Here is a 20,861-nt window from a genome sequence, read left to right as displayed (position 1 = left end):
GGAACACCTCCAAACTGTGGAGTGTGGAAGACTGGAAGTCATGACACATCCACACTTCCCTGGCAAACCCTATAATCAGTTTACTGCATCCACCGAAATAAAGGTAAGATCAGGTACCTGTATTTGAAGACGTCCGATCTTAGATAAAGTTAAAAGTGAAGGCATTTAAAATGAGCCCTCTTGGCCTTTGTGTTTAGGTATAGGGGTGACTCGAGGCCGCCTTATATCACCCGGTTTCGGCCATTGATGTTTGCAATTATACTAAGTTTGTTTAAGGCTTTTACCACCTAAAATAGTGTTTAGGAACTAATCATTTGTATTTGAAGGCGTCAAATCTCAAAGTGATATGTAAAGGCATTTAGTTATTTTCATACTTAGGCAGGCACCCTAACTTAGGGTAAATTCAAATGCGGCCATTTTCTAAGGCCATTTGCATATTCAGTTCCATAGGATTGCATGTAACGTCTATATGTGCAATTTCAGTGGTTATTTCCATGGTTTTACACGAAATGGAAGAGTTTAGGTAACAGCCTAGGACCTTAGGCCAATACCCAAGCTTAGGGGTATGTTCAAATGCGGCCATTTTCTTAAGGCATTTGCATATTCAGTTGCATAGGACTGAATCCAACGTCTATATATGCAATTTCATTGGTTACTTCCATGGTTTTACAGAAATGGAAGCGTTTAGGTAAGAGCTTAGGTCCTTAAGCCAACACCCTAGCTTAGGGGTAAGTTCAAATGCAGCCATTTTCTTAGGCCATTTGCATATTCAGTTACACAGGATTGCATCCAACCTCTATATATGCAATTTCAGTGATAATTTCCATGGTTTTACACGAAATAGAATAGTTTAGGTAGGGGCCTAGGACCTTAGGCCAACACCCTAGCTTAGGGGTAAGTTCGAATGCAGCCATTTTCTTAGGCCATTTGCATATTCAGTTACACAGGATTGCATCCAACCTCTATATATGCATTATCAGTGGTTATTTCCATGGTTTTACACGAAATAGAACAGTTTTAAGGGCCTAGCACCTTAGGCCAACACCCTAGCTTAGCTGTAAGTTCGAATGCAGCCATTTTCTTAGGCCGTTTGCATATTCAGTTACACAGGATTGCATCCAACCTCTATATATGCAATATCGGTGGTTATTTCCATGGTTTTACACAAAATAGAAGAGTTTAGGTAAGGGCCTAGGACCTTAGGCCAACACCCTAGCTTAGGGGTAAGTTCGAATGCAGCCATTTTCTTCGGCCATTTGCATATTCAGTTACACAGGATTGCATCCATTCTCTATATATGCAATATCAGTGGTTATTTCCATGGTTTTACACGAAATAGAAGAGTTTAGGTAAGGGCCTAGGACCTTAGGCCAACACCCTTGCTTGCTTAGGGGTAAGTTCAAATGCAGCCATTTTCTTAGGCCATTTGCATATTCAGTTACACAGGATTGCATCCAACCTCTATATATGCAATATCAGTGGTTATTTCCATGGTTTTACACAAAATAGAAGAGTATAGGTAAGGGCCTAGGACCTTAGGCCAACACCCTAGCTTAGGGTAAGTTCAAATGCAGCCATTTTCTTCGGCCATTTGCATATTCAGTTACACAGGATTGCATCCAACCTCTATATATGCAATATCAGTGGTTATTTCCATGGTTTTACACGAAATAGAAGAGTTTAGGTAAGGGCCTAGGACCTTAGGCCAACACCCTAGCTTAGGGGTAAGTTCAAATGCAGCCATTTTCTTAGGCCATTTGCATATTCAGTTACACAGGATTGCATCCAACCTCTATATATGCAATTTCAGTGATTATTTCCATGGTTTTACAAAATTTTGTTGTAAATTCAATTAGTAATTCTGTATCATTAGAAGCTTAGTTACAATCCGTATATTTTTTTTAAAACATACCACCTAGCAATGGGGGAGAGGGTGAGGACAAGGATGAGGGGGTAGGGGTGGGGTGTCAAATCTTTATGACAGTTTCAAGAGTTTGAGAACATACTAACTTTAACTACTGTTGTCACCATGCTAAATTAAGTTCATTAATCATCGTCATCCATCTTACACCACCCTTCACAGTTACAAGTTCTTGTGCAAGCTAGAAAGTCAGCCTTTAGACAGCCACATCTGGTGGGGCTACACCCCTTCTTACAAGAGCAACTGACCAAAGCCATGCATGATTTTGGCACTGACTGCCTGACTGCAAGGACATTAGCACTGGCGTAAGTTTCCTAGCTTTAATGGTCCATCCATTCCCATCTGGAGAGAGAAGATCCATGTTATTCATAAGGGCTGTCTTCCAGATGAAAGCTTGGCAGTTACTTCGCATGAGATAAAAAGAAAGAGCATCCTCATTAGGTGGTAAGGCTTCTATTGAGGACTTCCCCTTCACAAACATCTTCAGCTGAACTTCATTCATGGACCCACAATGTCTGTAGTCGAACAGATGGCAAACAAACTTTTCTGCACTCTTCTGTGCATCTTCACTGCATTCTGCTGAACTGCCAGTCGCTTTTAGTAAGTCTGGTTCCTTTAAGAATACTTTCCAGCAGGTATGCTTTCTGGCTGGTTGTATCACCACCAGTGACTGCATGGAATGCCATTAGATTGTCAATCACTGATGGGGCCCGGATTGATTGAATGGACAGGGATGTACTTTGTATCTTTCGAAGTGCCGGAATGAATCCAAATCTCTGGAGACAGTTCAGATCTGTGGCCAGGTGCTAATACCAAGGCATCTGTGTCCCAACAGCTGATGACCACCCGTTGATACCCATGAAAAGCATCCTTAGCATGTAAAAAATCCTAGGGTATACTACTTCTGTGGTGCTGATTAAGTAGGAAAGGTCTCGTGATAATGATGACCACACCATTCTAATATCTGTGAAGCCCCCTCCAAGTACCAACTCACAGTCTAAAGGAAGCTTAGAACAGTTCTTCAATTCATTTGATATAAAGGCTGTCATTTCAGACTTGTTAGATGTGCGGCTCGTGAACTTGGACCAACTATGAGGCAATTTGACAGAGTGCCCTAGTCTATTTTCCGTCTGACTGGCTGTGAACTTCCAACTTGATTTGCTTCTTTCCATCCTTTATTGATGTCTCCTGATAGCAATCAAATAGAACATCAACTCTAGAGTAACCGGACTTGAACTTAGCCAAAATGTTCTTAATAAATACATTGCCTAGATCCTGAAACGTTCTTGCATGCTCTGGTTTACCAAATGCCCGAATCAGGGCTGGACCATCAACTAGAAGGCAAATTGGATTGCTGCTTGTGGGAAGCGTTTGTTTCACTTCAGTAGATTCTGTGAGGATGTCGGCCAGATCAGCCTTGGTTTTCGTATTCAATTTTTTATTTGTGCACGCTAGTGCTAGTGGTAAAGGGCAAAGCTCATACTTGAGGATGCTTCCAAGGTCAACTTTCTTCCTATCTCTCACAACTAGCAGCTTGCTGAGTATATCCCGCTCTTCTTCCACAACAGTGACAGCTTCCTTGTTGACCTGTACATAGTTGCCATGGTCTTGGCCTTGATGTGTGTGATTCTGGAGTAAAAGTCAGTGTCCTGTTCATCAAGAAGAGATTTTTAAAATTCAGTCGCTAATTTGTGCCCCTTTCCTCTGCAGACAGAATATCAGATGCAGTTTCATTGGGCACGATGTCATTGTTTGACAAGCTCATCAGTTCATACGTGGAATGTGAAAAGACCTGGAACCTCTCAAACTCTTTCATCAACTTTTGACATCATCTTTGTCTCTCTTCAAACCAGCTCTTCCAGCATCATTGAGAGTCCAGTCGCCATTTGTATCAACATGCTGTTGGCCAAAGAGATGCAGCATCTGAAATTCTGTCACGCTCCTTGTATATCAAACACCATCTATCTCGTGCAGAATCTGTAGTGTGATCCCCACACTACCTCCACTCACTTTAGCAATCCGGTTAACATGTTCAAGTGCCTGGTCAGTCGCCACCTATTTGAATTTACCCTCAGTTCTCTTGATTGAATTCTGACCAGCAACAAATTTATTGAAGACCTCTGGTGCTGCAGTTGGGAGAGCTCTCATATCAGCCAGGTACACTGGGCCCCAGCCAGCATAATTAGTGTAATCATAAATGGCAAACCAAGGCAACATCTTTGAGAAAAGTTCCAAATTAAGGGCCCAGTTGCCTTTACGGTCTGCTCTAATGGATCCCACCAAATGGAAACGATCTCCATATACTGCCACCAGAAATTGAATGATGGGTGAGCCAATTCTGATTCATCAAACTCCCTAAGCAGATCAAGTACAGTAGATGTAACTCTCACCAGCACACAAAAAGATTCAGTGACATCTTCATCTTTGGTTGTGAACATTTCCAAAACATCGCCAACAACCTCCAATAGGTTTTCATCCACTGACTTTACGTTTTGCACAGACCAATCCTGGAACTTGGGCCAGAGTATTTAAGGGGTCGTCTCAGAATTCACCTGAAAAACAAAATTTATGTGAAACAAGGAGCTGAAATGATTAATTAACAATGAGACTGCTTACAAAATTATCATTTTACTGCCCAGATCATTTTCATGAACAACAATTGTCAAATTGCAAAGGGGGAAGGGTAGCCTAGGGTATGGGCGGCAGTGGGTGAGGGAGAGGAGGGGGAGGATGCATAGAGTAATTTCACTAAGACTGATATAGACCAGAAAAGTTAATATCTTGACTCCAAATCCTGTTTGGTGGTCAAAAAAATGTAAAATAAATGTATTCTAAAGGAACACTTTAATGTTTCTTTCTGTTTCATGTGTCTTTGCCAAAAAATGAGGTTAATGCAACCCTCCAGCATTTTTCCCCTAATTCCCCCAGGCTGATAAAACCTGGTTAAAAGCTGCCTTTCTATGTCTTCTCCAAGTTCCATACCATAAATGTAATGAATCTATGAATTTTGCACAATCTGGGGCATTTCCAGGCGAAAAAGGTAATTTGAGGGGAGGTAAAGGGTCAAAGTGAACAAGACCTCAATTACCCCCTGGTGACTGGTATATCGCAATATTTGACAAAATGATGTCTCAGTGCATAATACAAGGTTCAATTTAGGGTACAGTCTGTTCTTTTACTGCAGTGTTGGGCCAACCTACAAGCATGTTTAGTTCTCTTACCCCCCACTGTTTGGTCATTTCAAAAAAGGCTGATTTCATGCCTATGAGGAAAAATCAGAGGTGGCATCCACCCAGGGGTAATGCTTAGCTCTATGGATTACCGAACTAGGGTGAATGCCAGCTTGTAACCCAAAGTGATTTGAACTCCTAAAATAAGCGACTTTTTAAAATCTGCTTCTATACTATTTAGTTAAACTATTTGGCGATCTTGAATTAAAGCACATTGACAATCCAAGGCTTTTCCGGTTGCAAGAGAAAACACTGCAGTTCAGATTTATAGTGAAATATATTGCTGGCAAGAAAAATACAGCTGCCGACACTTTATCTTGATATCCTAGTCTTAAGGCTACCCCAGATGACGTAGATATCATAGATGCTGAAGATGTGGACGTTAGGACGTCTGCCGTGGCGATTGCGCCATTGCAAGGATAGAGAATGACATTGTTCTTGACAGTGAGGTTGTCGAGAGATGTGCAGTGCGGATGCAGATTACCAACTATTACTGTTTTATTTAATATTTTGTTTTATGGTAGTGCTTGGCTCTTGTGGTTGGTGGGGGGTATGTAAGATACGATGTTGATTGTGTGGCGCTGCTTATGCAATCGCTCGATGGAGCACGTGTATCAACCGCGCACTACTGATGTTTGGCCGCTAACCTTTTGGCGAGACACTGACTGTTGCCCCTCATTCACCGTGCAGCCGTCGTGGCGCTAAGGCTTAGTTAATAAACCGTCTTGCAGACCATTCTACACTTACAGCTTGATCTAATTTATTAATTTTGTATTAATTTTTTCTAAACTGATCTCTTCTTTCTGTATTCCCTGTTAACATCTGTGACTTCTCTCGAATGAACACCATATTCGTTGAAAATTTCTATTTCGAGTCAATGGCCCTTGTGGGCTTGTTCCATATGAATAGGTTTCATCTTGTGAGCAATATAATAATAATAATACCAGTGACTGAAGCAGCAGTGGCTGCTTTCCCGTCCAATTCAAACCTGATACAGGAGAGCTTTTTAGTGCGTGGTTCCGTTTAATTAAATGCTTTGTTGTTTACATTGCTTTCTAATCTCTCTCTCTCTCTCTCTCTCTCTCTCTCTCTCTCTCTCTCTCTCTCTCTCTCTCTCTCTCTCTCTCTCTCTCAGAAAACGGATTTTGGTTGCAACAGAAAACGGCTTCGGTCTCTCTCTCTCTCTCTCTCTCTCTCTCTCTCTCTCTCTCACACACACACACACACACACACACACACACACACACACACACACACACACACACACACAAACGGTTCTTGGTAGCAGAAGAAAACCGTTGGCTCTCTCTCTCTCTCTCTCTCTCTCTCAGAAAACGGCTTTCGCTAGCAGCAGACAATGGCTGTTCCTGGAGGCCTCGACGAGGTAACCTCCATACCTTTCCTTCTTTTCTGACATACTAATAAAGAAATTAATGGTTTAATTCGTACCAAGCGTCAACTGTCTCCCAAGGCTTCTGGAGTCTGCAAATTTATGACTGTTTACCTTGTAGCTTTCATTGTTGCTTCCTTCCGTTGTCATATAATTATCGCCTCAGATCCATATGAAATTCGATTTTCTAGTATGGGCAATTGTCGTTGTATACGTTTGCGTTTCAATTTCAACCCATAAATGAAGTTGAAAGTTGCATTAGTTTTCTTCCCCGCTGTCTGTTGGGCTTTCAGAAGTAGTCTGGATTACCTTCTGGTTCCAGGATTTTCAATGTGACCCCCTTGTCTAGTTTTATTTTTTGAGGCATTACTACCCGCCCTCATTAAATTGGTTTCGCGTGTGTCCTAGTTCATCATTTTCTGAAAGGCTTTGGAGCTCAGGCGAAATTATCAAATCTTCATGTATAAAACGTAAACTTTTTACATATTTGACTGTATAAACAAAATTACTACAAAGCATTCCTGGGTAAAGGCGTTTTAAGCTTATACATTTGGGGCCACTCCGCTGTCCGGTGGAGGGAGGGGTAGTGATTTAAAAACAGTGAGATCTGGGCGGGAGGGGGTCATTTGACACTATTCTTCCCAAGCAGTCCAAGACCAGAAATCACCAAACTTGCGAGACAGCTTCTGTTCGTAGGGCATATTCAAATTTGTTCAAACATCATTTCCGGGGAACAGAGTTTAACATAATAATAAGTCGTTATGGTCAGACACTCGTCAAGTGCGACAGTTTGGCTTTGGTGAGCAATGTGGCCCCTGACCTCGTACGAGTCTTATTTTTTCAGTTATAAGAATTTTCGGTTAGAACCGGTAAAGAAAAAAATTAATATCAATGGTATATATTTTTGGTTTTATGCTTTTAGGTAGTCATTAGTTTTGAATTGTAGTTTGCAGTGGTAATTGATTCCTGTTCTTCCGGATAATTTCAGTTTATATTGAAATGTTCTGCAACTAAGTATTTGTCACTTGTTTCAATGGAGATTGGTTTGAGTTGCTTTTTTCAATAGCCAGATAAAATTTTCACCATGAAACCTGTTCCCAGCCACACATCCAGGTTCTTCAGTGTTGCTTTGCAAACACTCATTCTTTTAATCAATTCTGCAATTTCCCTAAGCTTTCTAGGGAATGCACATTCTTTATATAGGGTATTTGTCACTTGGCCATGTCTAGTCCGTCATTGGAAGCACATTAAGGTGATTAGGAAACATTTCTGCTAGGTTTCCAGGCCAATCGTGTACAAGATAGTCTGTAATTCGACAAAGTGAGTTGCTTTAATTATCCATTTTTATTGTGCCCCATTTGTTAGTCAACCAAATGATCTATTCATTCATGGGGGCTACGTACTGTAGCCTTTTTTTCTGCAGTGATCACTCCATGTTTCGTGTGTACTTGCAATACCTTGCTTTCAATACCTTTCCTGGGAGTTTGGCTGCTGGACGTTTGGAGAAAGTTTCAGTTCCTTCTCTTGTGACATTATAAAGTGGTGTTGTCATTGTTCTTCAACTTGTTTATGATTATGAACTCGTGCTTTGAAGAACGCTCCGTCAAAATGCATACTTTCTACCCATACTTGGGAATTGTAGGATCTCCACGAAGTAATTCTCATCTCATAATGATCAAACCGTTCATGGGCTCTCTCTCTCTCTCTCTCTCTCTCTCTCTCTCTCTCTCTCTCTCTCTGAAAGGTCAAAGACATCTGGTTGCTCGACCATTGGATTTCGTACGCTAAGGAAAATTTTTTTTAATTCTTATAATATCTAATCCTTTGACTTTTGCATTTACCTTCGACTGTTTACAAATTCTGGTCAGGCACTTTTTGGGGGTCTTTCCCTTCTAATTTGGATGTTGTAATTCCTGAGTTTTGATATTGAACATGTTTATCTCTCTCTCTCTCTCTCTCTCTCTCTCTCTCTCTCTCTCTCTCTCTCTCTCTGTTCATTATTGGGTTAAAGTAAGCCTCACATTGGTAATGAGTCCGATACTTTACTGTCCATTCAACTGGCTCTGCCTGTCAATCGCTCACCGTTCTGGCTGTTCGAGCTGCTTTTTCATATCCGTCGCCACTCACACGAGACCTCTAAAGGTTGTTGTATGTTTCTCAGCACTCATTTTTTGGGAGTGTATGCCTTATTATCTGCCATTCTTTGTTGGTCGCCAAATCTTAGCATTGGCTGTTCCTTAGCTGCTGATTCGATGTTGGCAGAAAGGAAGCTTCAAGAATTTCAGTTGTATTTGTCATAGATTTCTTGTAAACGTTTACTAGGGGCTAACTACTCAAGTATTAGGTCTTGGTGATCTAGTTTCCAAAGTTTCTGCCGATTTCAGATCCTCTCACCTCAGGCTGTTGAGGTCTCTTGCAAGTTTCATTGATACTTGGTCATGTACAATGCAGACACTTTGCAGTCCTGCTTACCACGTTCTGCTGCCACCCTCCATCTTAAATCTGGGTATGTCAGCTTTTTCCTGCTCCCTGTTAAAAATTCTCACTTCTCCTTATAGCATTTTAACTCTCTCTCTCTCTCTCTCTCTCTCTCTCTCTCTCTCTCTCTCTCTCTCTCTCTCTCTCTCTCTCTCTCTCTCTCTCTCTCTCTCTCAGACCCACTACCACCCGCAAACAGACCTCGACCTGGCGCGGGAGCCTCGACTAGGTAATCTCCATTTCCAGGTGAACTCTGTTTCAGATGATTTTGCTTTCCCTTCCTTTCTGATAAACTGATAAAGAAATGAATGATTTAGTTAGTACTAGCGTCAACTCCTATGATTTTATGAAACTTAGTCTGTTGTCAGTTTCCTGGAGTCTGCAAATGTATGGCTGTTTACCTTATAATTCTTTCTTTATTGCCTCCTCCCCTTGCCATGTAATTATCGCCTCAAATCTATGTAAAATGAAAACTTCCAGTGTGGGCTTCGTTTATATTTTTACTGTCCGTTTCCCCCTAAACCGGGTTGAAAGTCTGAGTTGGCTCCTCTTCCGCTCTGTTGCACTTTCTCAGAACCTTGATCTGGTAGAAGTCTTCAGCTACGACGACCCTTTACATGAGTTTCGACGTGACTTCCTTGTCTGGTTTTATTCTTGGAAACATTGATGGCAGTCCTCATGGGGTTTCCTGTGTTTATCTGTTCTAGTTCATAAGTTTCTGAACGGATCTTTAGATCAGGCGAACTTATCAAATGTATGTACGTATGTATGTAGAAAGTAAGCTTTTCACGTTATGAACCTCTTCAGATCCACTGAATTACTTTCAAACAAAATTAGTACAAAGTATTCTTAGGTAAATATGATAAAAGTTTATACGTTTGGGGCCACGCCCCCTTTCCAGGGGGAGACAAATAAGTGAAAGGAGGTTGGTTCATGTAATAAGACCCATCTAAAGAAGTACAGGACCAGAAATGACGAAACTTGAGAGACAGCTTCCATACGCAAGTCAGATTCAAGTTTGTTCAAACATTAGCCCCGGGGGACAGAGTTTGACATAATAACAATACGTCGTTTCGGTCAAACACTTGTTCATTGCAACAATTTGTCTCAGGTGAGCAATGTGGCTCCTGTCCTCGTATTAGTCTTATTTTTCAGTTATAAGATTTTTTTGGCTAGAACCGTTAGAGAAAAAAAAAATATCAATGTTATTTTTGGTTTAGTTTTTGGTTCATTTTGGAATTCTGAAAGATAGGACATAAGTTGCAATAGTGACTGATTCCTATTGATAATTTGAATTTATATTGAAATGTTCTGCAACTAGGTATTTGTAACTGGTTTTAATGGAGATTGGTTTGAGTTGCTTTTATCAGTAACTTAATAGAATCTTAACCAAGAAACCTCCCAGCCACACATTCGGGTTCTTGAGCGTTACTGTGTAAATATCCAAATCATTCTAATCAGTTCTGCAATTTCCTCAAGCTCGTTCGAGATTGAATGTTCTTCTCATAGGTATTTTTCACTGGGCTATGTTCAGTCCGTCATTGGAAGCACAATTTTAATTCCATCAAAACTTTGTTAGGTTTCCTTGATGTAAATACCAAGCCTGTCTTCAGTTTTAGTTTTCTAAAAAAGAAAACTATTGTGCTGGCGTTGTCTGTCCGTCCACAGTTTTTTCTGTCAGCACTTTTCTGTCCGCCCTCAGATCTCAAAAACTATTGAGGTTAGAGGGTAGAGGGCTGCAAATTGGTGTGTTGATCATCCTCCCTCCAATCATCAAACATACCAAATTACATCCTTCTAGCCTCAGTAGTGTTTATTTTATTCAAGGTTAAAGGTAGCCATAATCGTGCTAATGGCAACGATATAGGATAGGCCACCACCGGGCCGTGATTAAAGTTTCATGGGCCGCGGCCCATACAGCGTTATACCTAGACCACCGAAAGAGATCCATTTTCGGTGGCCTTGATTATGCGATGTACAGAAAAGTCGATTGCGCCGAAGAAACTTCGGCGCATTTTTCCTTGTTTAATTTTGATTATACTTCTCGTCTGTTATTCTTTAAAAAAATGGTTTTATTCACTCAAGGAGGCTGTGTATTAAATAGACTTAGTTTCTGCAGAAATCACACTGTTTTTAGTTTCTGCAGAAATCACAATATTTTTAGTCACTTTTGCGTCATCTTGCTTTCAATATTATTGTTGAAAGTTTTAATATTTTATGGACTTTGTGAAAGGTCCATATGAGACGTTTCTATGGCTAGACGTTTGTAGAAAGATTCGTTGTTTCTTCTTTTGTGACTTTAAGCAGTATTTGCCCTTAAGTTTGTTTATGGCCTTGTGGCTATGCTCTCTCTCTCTCTCTCTCTCTCTCTCTCTCTCTCTCTCTCTCTCTCTCTCTCTCTCTCTCTCTCTCGTACACCTAAGAAGTTAATTATGTACCTGGTTTAATAAAATGACACGAGTTTTATGAACTTATCGAACCTATCAGTAGTTATGTTCTATCAAAAAATTTTCTTGTCTGTCTCACGTTTAACAGATTAGCAATGTGCTAAGAGTACGAATAATTTTTATCTTGTGCCTCTAGGCTAGAAGAGTGGTAGTGAGTACTGGCTGACACTTTACCCCAAAATCGAATGTCTTAATCTCGCGCCCATTTGCTTTCTTAAGTTCTTGGTCTTTTCAAGGATATGTTGTTCGTCAATCGGATGTCGTACTGGAAGGATATTTTTAATCCTTGTAAAATATAATCCTATGACATTCTACAAATTTTCCCCGTAGGAGTGCTGTTCATGGGGTCACCTCATGTAAGTGCACTGTAGAGTATTACTTAAGGTTCTTTGCAGCGTCCCTACTGTCGACTGCAACCCCTTTCATTCATCTTACTGTACCTCCATTCATATTCACTCTCATCTGACTTTCCATCCTCTCTAACAATTGTTTCATGAGTGAAACTGCTAGGTTTCCTCCTGTTACACCTTTCCAACCTCCCTTACTGTCAATTTCCCTTTAAGCGCTGAATGACCTCATAGGTCTCAGCGGTTGGCCTTTAGTCTAAAATTCCATATTCTATTCTGTTGGATACATTAACTCGTATTAAAGAATTGTAAACACATCTGGGATATTGCAGATAAACAGGAACTACAAAGAGTTAAGTTGGTGTTAGACTAGAGTGAAGTTAATAGAAAAATAGTCATATTTGTTATTTTTCATTCATTAAATTTTCTGCATTGCAGGAGGAGAAGCGTTGGCATAGCCAACTTGAAAAGGAATGTGTGAGACCCTTGGATGTTCCACTACTTCGGCTAGCTCCCTCCCGTGTGGAGGGGTGGAGGCAGGTGGTCCAAGCTGAAGCCCTTCAGCTTCGATACTCGTGAGAAGAGGAAGCTGCTGGAGAAGCAAGCGAAGATAAAGCAGGTAAGAATGGGTTTACTGTTGCCTCATATTAACCATATATACTTGTTATTTCGTCAGTGGTTATATTCTTGAAGAACAGGTAATATTCGTAGGAACTTTTTTCTTAGCCTCTACTTTTATGATTTGGAAGGTATTCATTACCTCTTATACCCCGTAGGAAAGCTTGTATCTTAAAGTGGTGCGCTGGGAATTTCCAGATTCGTTCGGGAACGTGTTTAAATTCCCTTAGAATATTGTTCATTCCAAGTTCAGTGCGATATTTTCCGACATTACTGAATGGGCTTTTTTGGTTAGTTTAAAATTAATCTTGAGAATGATTATCGAAAGTTAGTGTCAGGAGCAGTAGTATCCAAAGATTGTCTAAAAGTTCAGTGACATTTTATATGAAATTTAAATTTCATTGACTGCGAAAATTTGTGTGTTGGATGTACGTATTCAACAGTTTCGGAAATGGGGCTTGGACATAATCATATGTAAAGGGGAATGCAGAGAGAGAGAGAAGAGAAAGAAAAGGGGGAGTGCGGTTAACATGTTTAAAACTACGCTAGTATCCAGTTTGTAGTGTAAGGATTATTCGGATAATAACTGGAAATCTAGGCCTATTATCATATGCTTTTTGCTCTTTGTTGCTCGTTGTAGGTCATCTGCCAAATCTATATATATCATTTACTGTAGTACGTAAAGTTAATGTATTGAAATACTTACGTTAGAAATGTATTCTCTCTCTCTCTCTCTCTCTCTCTCTCTCTCTCTCTCTCTCTCTCTCTCTCTACACCTAAGAAGTTAATTATGTACCTGGTTTTAATAAAATGACACGAGTTTTATGAACTTATCGAACCTATCAGTAGTTATGTTGTATCGCCAATGAAGAGTTCTTGTCTGTCTCACGTTTAACAGATTGGCAAATGTGCTAAGAGTACGAATAATTTTTATCTTGTGCTTCTAGGCTAGAAGAGTGGTAGTGAGTACTGGCTGACACTTTCTTACTTCAAAATCGAAGGTCTTAATCTCGCGCCCATTTGCTTTCATAAGTTCTTGGTCTTTTCAAGGATATGTTGTTCGTCCATCGGATGTCGTTCTGGAAGGATATTTTTTAATCCTTGTAAAATATAATCCTATGACATTCTACAGATTTTCCCGGTAGGGGGGCTGTTCGTAGGGGTCACCTCATGTGGTGCACTGTAGGCATTACTTAAGGTTCTTTGTAGCGTCCCTACTGTCCCGACTGCAACCCCTTTCATTCATCTTACTATACCTCCATTCATATTCACTCTCATCTGACTTTCCATCCTCTCTAACAATTGTTTCATAGTGAAACTGCTAGGTTTTCCTCCTGTTACACCTTTCCAACCTCCTTACTGTCAATTTCCCTTTAAGCGCTGAATGACCTCATAGGTCTCAGCGGTTGGCCTTTGGTCTAAAATTCCATATTCTATTCTGTTTCATACATTAACTCGTATTAAGGAATTGTAACACATCACAGGATATTGCAGATACATAGGAACTACAAAGGAGTTAAGTTTGGTGTTAGACTAGACTTAAGTTAATAGAAAAATAGTCATATTTGTTATTTTCATTCATTAAATTTTCTGCATTGCAGGAGGAGAAGCGTTGGGCGCCAACTTGAAAGAAATGCGTGAGACCCTTGGATGTTCCACTACTTCAGCTAGCTCCCTCCCGTGTGTGGAGGGTGGAGGCAGGTGGTCCAAGAAGCTGAAGCCCTTCAGCTTCGATACTCGTGAGAAGAGGAAGCTGCTGGAGAAGCAAGCGAAGATAAAGCAGGTAAGAATGGGTTTACTGTTGCCTCATATTTACCCAATACTTGTTATTCGTCAGTGGTTATATTCTTGAAGAGCAGGTAATATTCGTAGGAACTTTTTTCTTAGCCTCTACTTTTATGGTTTGGAAGGTATTCATTACCTCTTATGCCCCGTAGGAAAGCTTGTATCTTAAAGTGGTGCGCTGGGAATTTCCAGATTCGTTCGGGAACGTGTTTAAATTCCCTTAGAATATTGTTCATTCAAGTTCAGTGCGATGTTTTCCGACATTACTGGATGGGCTTTTTGGTTAGTTTAAAATTAATCTTGAGAATGATTATCGAAAGTTAGTGTCAGGAGCAGTAGTATCAAAAGATTGTCTAAAAGTTCAGTGACATTTTTATATGAAATTTAGAAATTTCATTGACTGAAATTTGTGTTGGATGTACGTATTCCAACAGTTTCGGAAATGGGGCTTGGACATAATCATATGTAAAAGGGGGAATGCAGAGAGAGAGAGAGAGAGAGAGAGAAAGGGGGGTGCGGTTAACATGTTTAAAACTACGCTAGTATCCAGTTTGTAGTGTAAGGATTATTCGGATAATAACTGGAAATCTAGGCCTATTATCATATGCTTTTTGCTCTTTGTTGCTCGTTGTAGGTCATCTGCCAAATCTATATATATCATTTACTGTAGTACGTAAAGTTAATGTATTGAAATACTTATGTTAGAAATGTATTTCTCTCTCTCTCTCTCTCTCTCTCTCTCTCTCTCTCTCTCTCTCTCTCTCTCTCTCTCACTCTCTCTCTCTTACAATTAATTATGTACCTGGTTTTAATAAAATGACACGAGTTTATGAACTTATCGAACCTATCAGTAGTTATGTTGTATCGCCAAAGAAGAGTTCTTGTCTGTCTCACGTTTAACAGATTAGCAATGTGCTGAGTATACGAATAATTTTTATCTTGTGCCTCTAGGTTAGAAGAGTGGTAGTGAGTACTGGCTGAAACTTTGTTACATCAAAATCGAAGGTCTTAATCTCGCGCCCATTTGCTTTCTTACTTTCTTGGTCTTTTCAAGGACATCTTGTTGTACGTCCGTTGGATCGCGTACTGGAAAGATATTTTTTGATCCTTGTAGAATATAATATAATCCCATATAAAAAAATGGGACACGTTAAACGAAGAACCACCACCTTTTTCCCCGGTAGGGGCTGTTCTTGGGGTCACCTCATGTGGTGCACTGTAGGCATTACTTAAGGTTCTTTGCAGTGTCCCTACTGTCCTAGACTGCAACCTCTTTCATTCATCTTACTGTACCTCCATTCATATTCACTTTCTTCATCTGACTTTCCATTCTCTCTAACAATAGTTTCATAGTGAAACTGCTAGGTTTTCCTCCTGTTACACCTTTCCAACATCCTTACTGTCAATTTCCCTTTAAGCGCTGAATGACCTCATAGGTCTCAGCGGTTGGCCTTTGGTCTAAAATTCCATATTCTATTCTGTTCGATACATTAACTCGTATTAAAGAATTGTAACACATCACAGGATATTGCAGATAAATAGGAACTACAAAGGAGTTAAGTTTGGTGTTAGACTAGAGTGAAGTTAATAGAAAAATAGTCATATTTGTTATTTTTCATTCATTAAATTTTCTGCATTGCAGGAGGAGAAGCGTTGGGCGCCAACTTGAAAGAAATGCGTGAGACCCTTGGATGTTCCACTACTTCGGCTAGCTCCCTCCCGTGTGGAGGGGTGGAGGGCAGGTGGTCCAAGAAGCTGAAGCCCTTCAGCTTCGATACTCGTGAAAAAAGGAAGCTGCTGGAGAAGCAAGCGAAGATAAAGCAGGTAAGAATGGGTTTACTGTTGCCTCATATTTACCCAATACTTGTTATTCGTCAGTGGTTATATTCTTGAAGAGCAGGTAATATTTGTAGGAACTTTTTTCTTAGCCTCTACTTTTATGGTTTGGAAGGTATTCATTACCTCTTATGCCCCGTAGGAAAGCTTGTATCTTAAAGTGGTGCGCTGGGAATTTCCAGATTCGTTCGGGAACGTGTTTAAATTCCCTTAGAATGTTGTTCATTCCAAGTTCAGTGCGATGTTTTCCGACATTACTGAATGGGCTTTTTTGGTTAGTTTAAAATTAATCTTGAGAATGATTATCGAAAGTTAGTGTCAGGAGCAGTAGTATCCAAAGATTGTCTAAAAGTTCAGTGACATTTTATATGAAATTTAGGAATTTCATTGACTGCGAAATTTGTGTGTTGGATGTACGTATTCCAACAGTTTCGGAAATGGGGCTTGGACATAATCATGGGAATGCAGAGAAAGAGAGAGGGAAATGAGAGAGAGAGAGAGAGAGAGAAGAGAGGGGCGGTTAACATGTTTAAAACTACGCTAGTATCCAGTTTGTAGTGTAAGGATTATTAGGATAATGACTGGAAATCTAGGCCTATTATCATATGTTTTTTGCTCTTTGTTGCTCGTTGTAGGTCATCTGCTAAATCTATATATATCATTTACTGTAGTACGTAAAGTTAATGTATTGAAATACTTTTGTTAGAAATGTATTTCTCTCTCTCTCTCTCTCTCTCTCTCTCTCTCTCTCTCTCTCTCTCTCTCTCTCTCTCTCTCGTACACCTAAGAAGTTAATTATGTACCTGGTTTTAATAAAATGACACGAGTTTTATGAACTTATCGAACCTATCAGTAGTTATGTTGTATCGCCAAAGAAGAGTTCTTGTCTGTCTCACGTTTAACAGATTGGCAATGTGCTAAGAGTACGAATAATTTTTATCTTGTGCCTCTAGGCTAGAAGAGTGGTAGTGAGTACTGGCTGACACTTTCTTACATCAAAATCGAAGGTCTTAATCTCGCGCCCATTTGCTTTCATAAGTTCTTGGTCTTTTCAAGGATATGTTGTTCGTCCATCGGATGTCGTTCTGGAAGGATATTTTTTAATCCTTGTAAAATATAATCCTATGACATTCTACAGATTTTCCCGGTAGGGGGCTGTTCGTAGGAGTCACCTCATGTGGTGCACTGTAGGCATTACTTAAGGTTCTTTGCAGCGTCCCTACTGTCCCAGACTGCAACCACTTTCATTCATCTTACTGTACCTCCATTCATATTCACTCTCTTCCATCTGACTTTCCATCCTCTCTAACAATTGTTTCATAGTGCAACTGCTAGGTTTTCCTCCTGTTACACCTTTCCAACCTCCTTACTGTCAATTTCCCTTAAAGCGCTGAATGACCTCATAGGTCCCAGCGCTTGGCTTTTGGCCTAAAATTCTATATTCTATTCTGTTCGATACATTAATTCGTATTAAGGAATTATAACACATCACAGGATATTGCAGGTGAATAGGAACTACAAAGGAGTTAAGTCTGGTGTTAGACTAGAGTGAAGTTAATAGAAAAATAGTCATTTTTTTATTTTTCATTCATAAAATTTTCTGCATTGCAGGAGGAGAAGCGTTGGGCGCCAACTTGAAAGAAATGCGCAAGACCCTTGGATGTTCCACTACTTCGGCTAGCTCCCCCCTGTGTGGAGGGGTGGAGGGCAGGTGGTCCAAGAAGCTGAAGCCCTTCAGCTTCGATACTCGTGGCAAAAGGAAGCTGCTGGAAAAGCAAGCGAAGACAAAGCAGGTAAGAATGGGTTTACTGTTACCTCATACTAACACAATACTTGTTATTCGTCAGTGGTTATATTCTTGAAGAACAGGTAATATTCGTAGGAACTCTTTTCTTAGCCTCTACTTTTATGACTTGGAAGGTATGCATTACCTCTTATGCCCCGTAGTTGGGGTTTCGTTCATAAAGTGAGGCGCTGGGAATTTCCTGATTCTTACGGGAACGTGTTTAAATTCCCTTAGAATGTCGTTCATTCCAAGTTCAGTGCGGTAGTTTCCGACATTGCTGGAGGGATATTTTTGGTTAGTTTAAAATTAATCTTGAGAATGATTATCGAAAGTTTGTGTCAAGAGCAGTAGTATGCAGAGATTGTCTAAAAGTTCAGTGACATTTTATATGAAATTTAGGAATTTTATTGACTGCAAAATTTGTGTGTTGGATATACGTATTCCAACAGTTTCGGAAATGGGGCTTGGACATAATCATATTTAAAAGGGGGAATGCAGAGAGAGAGAGAGAGAGAGAGAGAGAGAAGAGAGAGAGAAGGGAGAGGGTGGGGGTTGACATGTTTAAAACTACGCTAGTATCCAGTTTGTAAGGATTATTCGGATAATGACTGGAAATCTAGGCCTATAATCATATGTTTTTTGCTCTTTGTTGCTCGTTGTAGGTCATCTGTTAAATCTATATAACTATAGTACGTAAAGTTAATGTATTGAAATACTTTTGTTAGAAATGTATTCTCTCTCTCTCTCTCTCTCTCTCTCTCTCTCTCTCTCTCTCTCTCTCTCTCTCTCTCTCTCTCTCGTACACCTAAGAAGTTAATTATGTACCTGGTTTTAATAAAATGACACGAGTTTTATGAACTTATCGAACCTATCAGTAGTTATGTTGTATCGCCAAAGAAGAGTTCTTGTCTGTCTCACGTTTAACAGATTGGCAATGTGCTAAGAGTACGAATAATTTTTATCTTGTGCCTCTAGGCTAGAAGAGTGGTAGAGAGTACTGGCTGACACTTTGTTACATCAAAATCGAAGGTCTTAATCTCGCGCCCATTTGCTTTCTTAAGTTCTTGGTCTTTTCAAGGATATGTTGTTCGTCCATCGGATGTCGTACTGGAAGGATATTTTTTAATCCTTGTAAAATATAATCCTATGACCTCCTACAAATTTCCCCCGTAGGGGGCTGTTCGTAGGAGTCACCTCATGTGGTGCACTGTAGGTATTAATTAAGGTTCTTTGCAGCGTCCCTACTGTCCCAACTGCAACCCCTTTCATTCATCTTACTGTACCTCCATTCATATTCACTCTCATCTGACTTTCCATCCTCTCTAACAATTGTTTCATAGTGCAACTGCTAGGTTTTCCTCCTGTTACACCTTTCCAACCTCCTTACTGTCAATTTCCCTTAAAGCGCTGAATGACCTCATAGGTCCCAGCGCTTGTCCTTTGGTCTAAAATTCCATATTCTATTCAGTTGGATACATTAACTCGTATTAAGGAATTGTAACACATCACAGGATATTGCAGATAAATAGGAACTACAAAGGAGTTAAGTTTGGTGTTAGACTAGAGTTAAGTTAATAGAAAAATAGTCATATTTGTTATTTTTCATTCATTAAATTTTCAGCATTGCAGGAGGAGAAGCGTTGGGCGCCAACTTGAAAGAAATGCGTGAGGCCCTTGGATGTTCCCACTACTTCTGCTAGCCACCCCACCCCCCTCCCCAACCCGTGTGGAGGGGTGGAGGGCAGGTGATCCAAGAAGCTAAAGCCCTTCAGCTTCGATACTCGTGACAAGAGGAAGCTGCTGGAGAAGCAAGCGAAGATAAAGCAGGTAAGAATGGGTTTACTGTTGCCTCATATTAACCCAATATTTGTTATTCGTCAGTGGTTATATTCTTGAAGAACAGGTAATATTCGTAGGAACTTTTTTCTTAGCCTCTACTTTTATGACTTGGAAGGTATGCATTACCTCTTATACCCCGTACGTGGGGCTTGTATCTTAAAGTGGTGCACTGGGAATTTCCTGATTCTTACATTACGGGAACGTGTTTAAATTCCCGTAGAATGTTGTTCATTCCAAGTTCAGTGCGGTATTTTCCGAGGTTACTGGATGGACTTTTTTTGGTTAGTTTAAAATTAATCTTGAGAATGATTATCGAAGGTTAGTGTCAAGAGCAGTAGTATCCAGAGATTGTCTAAAAGTTCAGTGACATTTTATATGAAATTTAGGAATTTTATTGACTGCGAACTTTGTGTGTTGGATATACGTATTCCAACAGTTTTGGAAATGGGGGCTTGAATATAATCATATTTAAAGAGAGAGAGAGAGAGAGAGAGAGAGAGAGAGAGAGAGTGTGTGTTACATAAAAAAACAGTCATGGCTCAATAGGCCTAGTTATCCATTTTTCAGTTTTTTTAAACTGGCAGTCAAGAGAGAGAGAGAGAGAGAGAGAGAGAGAGAGAGAGAGAGAGAGGGAAAGGGGGAGGGGATGGGTGTGGTTGACATGTTTAAAATTACGCTAGTATCCAGTTTGTAGTATAAGGATTATTCGGATAATATCGTGTTGACCAAGACTGGAAATCTAGTCCTATATTCATATGCTTTTTGCTCCTTGTTGCTCGTTGTGGGTCATCTGCTAAATCTGTATTATTTACTGTAGTACGTAAAGTTAATGTATTGAAATACTCTTGTTAGAAATGTATTCTCTCTCTCTCTCTCTCTCTCTCTCTCTCTCTCTCTCTCTCTCTCTCTCTCAATTAAATTATGACATACTAAATTAGAGTTAAATATCTAATTCCCAGTACATAAGTGACGTTAGGTTACAGGCCTAAGTGTACGTTTCACAGCTTACGCCGTCACATGAATATCAGTGACGTAGTACAGAATTCGTTATCGGTATCTCTCTCTCTCTCTCTCTCTCTCTCTCTCTCTCTCTCTCTCTCTCTCTCTCTCTCTCTCTCTCTCTCTCTCTGGCGAGTAATGGGAATGACCAGCAGTGTGATGTTTTTGTCGGTGTCGTATCAAGA

At 40.1% G+C, this 20,861-nt stretch overlaps 1 long non-coding RNA gene across 2 annotated transcripts in view; it reads left to right on the top strand.

Annotated features, from left to right (window-relative positions):
* Positions 1–18: 18 nt before the first annotated feature.
* LOC136850003 (uncharacterized) overlaps positions 19–20,861 on the top strand; it is a 30,636-nt gene continuing 9,793 nt past the window's right edge. The window contains exons 1-4 of one of the 2 annotated variants that reach the window (XR_010856506.1): positions 19–103; positions 15,859–16,040; positions 17,664–17,845; positions 19,468–19,665. This is a non-coding gene — a long non-coding RNA (uncharacterized lncRNA). Of the gene's footprint in view, positions 104–15,858; positions 16,041–17,663; positions 17,846–19,459; positions 19,666–20,861 lie in introns of both variants that reach the window. The other variant, XR_010856507.1, reaches the window with a different exon arrangement.

Source organism: Macrobrachium rosenbergii, chromosome 2, assembly GCF_040412425.1.
Source record: "Macrobrachium rosenbergii isolate ZJJX-2024 chromosome 2, ASM4041242v1, whole genome shotgun sequence".
Lineage (NCBI taxonomy): Eukaryota > Metazoa > Arthropoda > Malacostraca > Decapoda > Palaemonidae > Macrobrachium > Macrobrachium rosenbergii.
Note: the sequence above shows the minus strand (reverse complement) of the source record. Positions and strands in the feature narration are given on the sequence as shown.